Raw genomic sequence first — 6,469 nt, 5'->3', positions numbered from 1 at the left:
CTATTTCCATAGGGCACTCACAGCTCACGGAAACCTCCGTTCAAGCTCCATCCATCTGGAAACCTCATCGGCCGAAAAAATAGAGCTCAGGTTCTGTTGAGTCGCAAATCAGATCGATCGGCCAAATCGACCCAGTTTTGCTGCGGAATGAAGATCGGAAAAGGTCCAGTAGCTCTCAGGAGACCTCCCTCTAAGCTCGGTTGAGGCGAAGATCACCGTTCGAGAAACCTCCCTCAACAGGATCGCGGCAGTGAGCAGAACCTGAGTCGTATCCTAGAAACCTCTCTCAACACTCTCTGATCACCGGAAGATGAACGCCGGTAGCTGGAAGTCGTTGTCGGTGAAGAAGAAGACGAACCGGATCTGATATGAGGAATGGGAGCAACGACGCCGCAAGGAAGAAGAAGATGGCACTGTAGCAAAATTGCGAACACACCGAGCCCACTGGGTACTGTAGCTTCTCGGGGTTTTTAAACCTCCTCAAAACTGATCGGACGATCCAGATTGATTTGGGCTGGATCAATGATTGTATCGTCTCTGATTTGGATCAAACTTCTTGGATCTTCATCTATGGATGTGATCTACTTCTCATTAGGTCGGATAGACCAGATTCTCAACGGATGGCTCAGATCTCTTCGATCTTCAACGAACGGTCCAAATCGATCCAAAACTTGATCGCATCGTTTAACCCTAGATTCGAGCCCAAGTGTGGCTTGATTTGATTGGGTCCATGACCCTTTTGATGCCTACAAAATAAAAATAAAATATTAGCATCAAATACCATAAAAATAACCTAATTTACAATTAAGTCCAAAATCAAATGCAATTACAAAATGTAGTGTAAATGTGAGTTTAAGCTATGAACAAACCATTAAAAATATGCATTATGAATTAAAATAATATAGTAAAATCATGGTTATCAGTGCTCAGACGAGTCAGCTTCGTGCTGATTCGTCTAGCTTCTTCTCCAGTTGCTCTGGTGATCCTCTAGTTGTCCAGAGTTGAGCTCACCCTAAACCCAACTCCGGTCTTCTCCTCGAATAGTCTTCCACTCCAACATCTTATCCCTCAAAAGTACTATGCACGTCCTTCTCATCCATTGGTGTACTCTTTTGCAGCACCTCGTCCCTCGAATGCACAGAACCCGTCGACTCACTTCCTATCCATTCTTCTCGGTAGCTGCGTCTTCCTCTCGACTTCTTGCGTTCCTAAATTCTTGCACACTTAGACAGAAGAATCAAGCATAACAGGACCTAACTTAACCTGGTTGATCGCATCAAAACTCACCCGGGGTACTTACAGTTACTACCCAGTCAATTACTTCATATGCTTCATTCAAACTTTTGTTCAGTAAAGAACCTCTAGCCACCAAATCCAACTAATTCTTGTTTTGAAAATATATCCCTATGTAAAATATATGGATGATCAGCCAGTCCTCAATCCCATGATGTGGACATTGATATAAAAGAGTTAAGAATCAATCTCATACTTGACATAAACTCTCCCCTTCTTTTTGTTCAAATTGTAAGATTTGATTCCTCAGATGAGTTGTCTTCCTTAGAGAAAAATACTTGTTTAAAAACTTTCGCTCTAATTCATCCCAAGTCTTGATACTTCTGGGTTGCAAAATATTTAACCAAACATTTGTAGCATCTCTTAGGCTAAAAGGAAAAACCATCAGCATAATTGAATCATTAGAGACTCCTTTATATTTCAAATTGTTGCAATATCTTTAGAATTCCATTAGGTGTAAGTAAGGAATTTCTAAATCTGATCATCCAAACTAATCTTTTTGAATTTTAGAGATAAAGGCTAGATCAAGAATAAAGTTGGGAGGATGAACTTTTAATGGCACAATAGGACCTAATTCTCTTGCTGACTTGGAAGCAACATAATCTTTCAGAAGCCTCTGAATCATCTTGATTTGGACAATTTATTTGCTAACAAGAAATGTAAAAATTAAAAGCAAGAATCACAATGCATGAATTAAATTGCAAGAAAACAAATGAAAAAAATAAAAAAAAATCAAAATTAAGAATTAAAGTTCAGAAAAGAAAATGTAGAAATTAAAAGAAGAAAATCTAAGATATTTATATATAAAAAAGAAAATACAGGAATATTTATAAAAATGAAAAGAAAATAATGTTTAGACTAACTCGAGTGTTCATCAACTAATGTTATAAGTACAATTCCCGACAACGACGTCAATAATTTGTTACAAAGCTGCAAGTGCATGGTTATATCATTAGTAATAAAATATATCGAATCCATAGGGATTGGGTACAAGCACTAGAAACTTAGCACGGTGAATTAGCTAAACGATTGAAAGTTGTGAATTTACACACAATAAGGCAAGAGAGAAGTAAAGAGAAGAGAGAACTAGGAAGGAGAGTTTGTCGAGGAAACTAGGTCTAGGGAAGTATTCTAGGAGTACGATTTCGTCGTGATGGTAAGTAATATACTAAGAATTACCTATCACCCATCCTCTACCCTCATGCGCATGTAAGAAGTCTAGGGCTGTAAATGAACCAAGCGTTCGTGAACAAGCTTGGTGTTCGGCTTGGTAAAAGCTTGTTTATGTTCGTTCAATATGCACAAGATTAACTAAACAAACAAGCTTGAACAGCTCGTTAAGCTAAACAAACAAGCTTGAATACATATGTGTTCAGCTCGTTTATGTTCGTGAACAACGTTCGTGAACAATGTTCGTGAACAACGTTCATAAACAATGTTCATGAACCATATTCAGTAATAAAATTCTTTTCAATATACTAAATAAATAATAAAATAAAATAAATAAATTTAAATTATCAAGCTCAATAACCAATCAAACAACTGAAAGTTTTAAACAATCAAACAAGCTTGAATTGAGAGCTCGATAACATCTAAACAAACCAAGCTCGAACCAAGCTCAAGCCAAGCTCGAACCAAGCTCAAGCCAAGCTCGAATTGAGAGCTCGATAACATCTAAACGAACCAAGCTCAAGCCAAGCTTCAAACAAGCTCAAGCTCATCAAAAATAAACCAAGCCAAGCTTGAACACTCATTTCAAAAGCTTGGTTCGTTTTAAGCTCGGCTCGGCTCGGCTCGGTTACCTTATCAAACAAGCTTGAACACCCCAAAGCTCGGCTCGGCTCGGCTCGTTTACAGCCCTAAAGAAGTCTAACTCAATACCAACACTATTTTTCGACGGTCATGTCGGAGTGTTATATCTATTGGTATCCAATGCTACTAAGTAGAAGTGGTTACCTAGAAAGTTTGGTTAAAGGGATACCCTTGTCACTAGGGCCCCCTGGTCATACGTTCACTAGTGTACATAAGACACTCACTAACATAGGACTAGAAAATGACCCATTAAGCCTAATTCAATACTTCCTTGTGAAGAATTGACCTCCCTTTTAAGATAATAATATAGATGTTTGGTTAAAGAGATACCCTTGTCACTAGGGCCCTTGGTCATACGATCACGAACATTCGCTTTACAAGGCAAACAAATCAATACAATCATTCAATCAAATATGAGATCTAAGCAAAAATACTTCACACACACGTTTAATCAAATAAATACATGGCATAAACATGTTATACGGATAGAAAATTGGCAAGTTCAAAAAGTATACATCAATTACATATCACAACTACTTTCTTAATCCTAGAACAAGAGAATCTACTCCATAACAAGAGGAGATGAATCCAAAGACATTGAAATTGCAAGATTAAAAATCAAATCTAAGAAGAGGAGGAAGTAAAACTTAGCCAAGACGATGAGAGATCTTTGAATCCAATCCTATGCTTACGGGGATGAAGGAGAGGGTGAAAACGGGTTTGGATCATCAATCGAAGGGCGAAGGATCAGCAAATCTAGACAAAGTTCGGTCCCCCCAAAGGAAGACCTTCCTCTACTTGAAAAGGGAGAAAACTCCCCTTTTATAGAGTAGGGCACGACCTAGGCACGAGTTGTGCACAATTGTGCATTTTGGCATGGCTAGGGCTTGAAATGGCTCTAGAAGAAGCATATGGCCATGTGCTTTCACACGACCTGAGCTTGATTAGCATCTGGTTGGGAGACACGACCGTGTGAAACTACACGGTCGGGCTTTAACTAAGCTCTGTTTAGGGGGGGCAACCGTTAAAAACCAAACGACCTGCCCTGGGATAGACTCTGGTGAAGGGGCACAACCATGGTATGCTTGCCCATGGGTGAGGAGACACAGCTGTGTCAAAAGGAACGATCGGATTCTATCATTCTTCTAGGGTTGCTCTAAAGCATGCCTTAACTCCATCTTCACTCCGGAAGTATATCCTGTCAACAACAAAATAAGCATAAGCAGATCTTTGACAAAGAGATTAATTATGTTGAAAATATGATAAAAATGAGTGTAATAGCATAGAATATATTCAAAGAAAATAAGTGAATGTGCGTCAAAGTATGCATAAAAAGTATATGAATGTATGCACATCAAGAAGCTCGGGATTGGGAATTAGTGATCTCCTAATAGTTGGTCATTGAAAAAGGTATTGAATTCAGATGATGGGAGGTGTAGCCGATTGAGGGCATTTCGGATGATTATATGATGGTTGGCAAGAATCTCAAAGGTTAACTTAATTTGATCTGTGTCTCTACTATTGAGATTTGATCAAGTTGAAGTGTACCAAAGAGTAGGGACATCAGAGGCCATGGATCAAACGGGTTTAGGGTAAGAAAGGGAGACAAGGAGCAATGTGCACAGTGGTAAGAAATAGAAGGAAAAAAGAAGAAATAGCAAAAGAGGAACTTATAGTACGAAGAAGAACTGAAAGAACTTAGAGAAAATCATCGGAGATGCTGCTAAGCGAGGAAGAAGACGAAGGTGAATGCACTTTCATTCTTCCTTCATCACCCTAATTAACCCTCTACCTGCGAATCTCAACCGTCCGATCAAAGAGTAGAAAAGGCAAGCTAATAACTAATGTCATTGGATCAAGCGGATGAATCGATAGAATCACAATAGTTACCTTGAAAAGATAGCCTCGGTATGGCGGTGTCATGTGTCAATTTCCTACAAATCCACATTTATTACAGATTTGATTGGCCAATCATTATGCAAATATGTCATCACGTGTATCACCAATATTTATGATGCCTTACTTGCCTATTTTTGAGACTCTCACTATGCAGGGGATAAGGATTTAGGATGACGCTTGTCCTAAAGAATTATTTCGATGCGAATTAGACCACATTGCTATCTAGTTAATCGAGCTCGAGTTTCCTTCTACTAGACTCGATTGAGAGGCATGTGATACAAGGAATATCAGACCCCTCCATGTAGGATCTGAGGGTCAATCATCTTGCGAAGGTGGTGGTTAAAAGTCCGATCGGATCAACGCGGTTGGGATTAGACAATCTGATTATCTCGACCCCTAAGGGCTAGGCTCCTACCAAATTAGCACCACTCAGTTCAAAGACACATTGTCGGTCGGATTCTCCCGACTTCAGTTGCTTATCTCCTCTTGACTCAATGAATTGTTCAATTAGTCAAGATGTGTAAGTACCTTGGGTAAGTTTTGATATGATCAACTGGGTCAAATTAAGTCCTGTTTATTGGAGCAATCTGGGTACCCTAGGTTTTGATGTTTGGGCAAAGGTTTAAGTTAGATTTATTGTTGTATTTGATATGCATTGTGAGTGTGCAGGATATAGGTACAACAAGGAAAGTCCAAGGGTAATCTTGGCAAAGGAGGAAAGTCTAAGGATGAGTCTTGGCGGTGTAAGTCCAAGCATGTAGTCTTGACAACGTAAGTCCAAGTGTGACTTGGCAACGGATGAAGTCCTGGAGGCACGACCTCTTGATAAAGGAAGACCCGACAACAATGACAAGGTCGATGGAAGCTCCAGAAGGCAAGACGTGAAGGATGGGGAGGCATCTGAGGGACGCAAGGCTGATGGAGGAGGCTAGAAGGCTAGGTCTAGGTTGGTCGAGCGAGGACGAGTGCTGAGTGAATGCACTCGGGTTAAATCCTAGGATTAGAGTTTTACTATAGCATTATTATAGCAGTACTGTAGCAGTATTGAAGCATTACTATAGCAATACTATAGTAGTACTATAGCAGTCGACTGGTGTTTTCATCAGTCGACTAGTGCGGTCGACCAGGCAATCGACTGGGAGCCAACAGAATGCTTCTGTTTGTTCGGTTAGTATGGATTAGCCGACTGATGGAAGTATCAGTCGACTGGTATCGAGCCGTTGGATTGTAATGATCGAATCTCCACAGAGGACAGCCGACTGATGGTTTTAGCAGTCGACTGGTAGGCGGGATTTTCCAACTCGTGGACTATATAACCAATCATTGGAAGCTTTGTTAAGGTTGATGAAATAGACTTGGTTAAAGCCTATTACGGTCTCCCAAGCCCTCGTGTGATTGGTGTGCTTGTATTCAAGTGTTTGTGGCGAGGTTTCTCCACCGACAAAGAGCTTGAGCTAGCCGGAGA

At 40.1% G+C, this 6,469-nt stretch overlaps 1 non-coding gene across 1 annotated transcript; it reads left to right on the top strand.

The window, feature by feature from the left end:
• Nucleotides 1-1,439: 1,439 nt before the first annotated feature.
• LOC122030654 lies at nucleotides 1,440-1,545 on the top strand. The gene has a single exon (XR_006125523.1). It is a non-coding gene; the product is annotated as a small nucleolar RNA R71 (small nucleolar RNA).
• Nucleotides 1,546-6,469: the final 4,924 nt, after the last annotated feature.

This window comes from Zingiber officinale, chromosome 10B (genome assembly GCF_018446385.1).
Source record: "Zingiber officinale cultivar Zhangliang chromosome 10B, Zo_v1.1, whole genome shotgun sequence".
Taxonomy (NCBI): Eukaryota; Viridiplantae; Streptophyta; class Magnoliopsida; order Zingiberales; family Zingiberaceae; genus Zingiber; species Zingiber officinale.
Note: the sequence above shows the minus strand (reverse complement) of the source record. Positions and strands in the feature narration are given on the sequence as shown.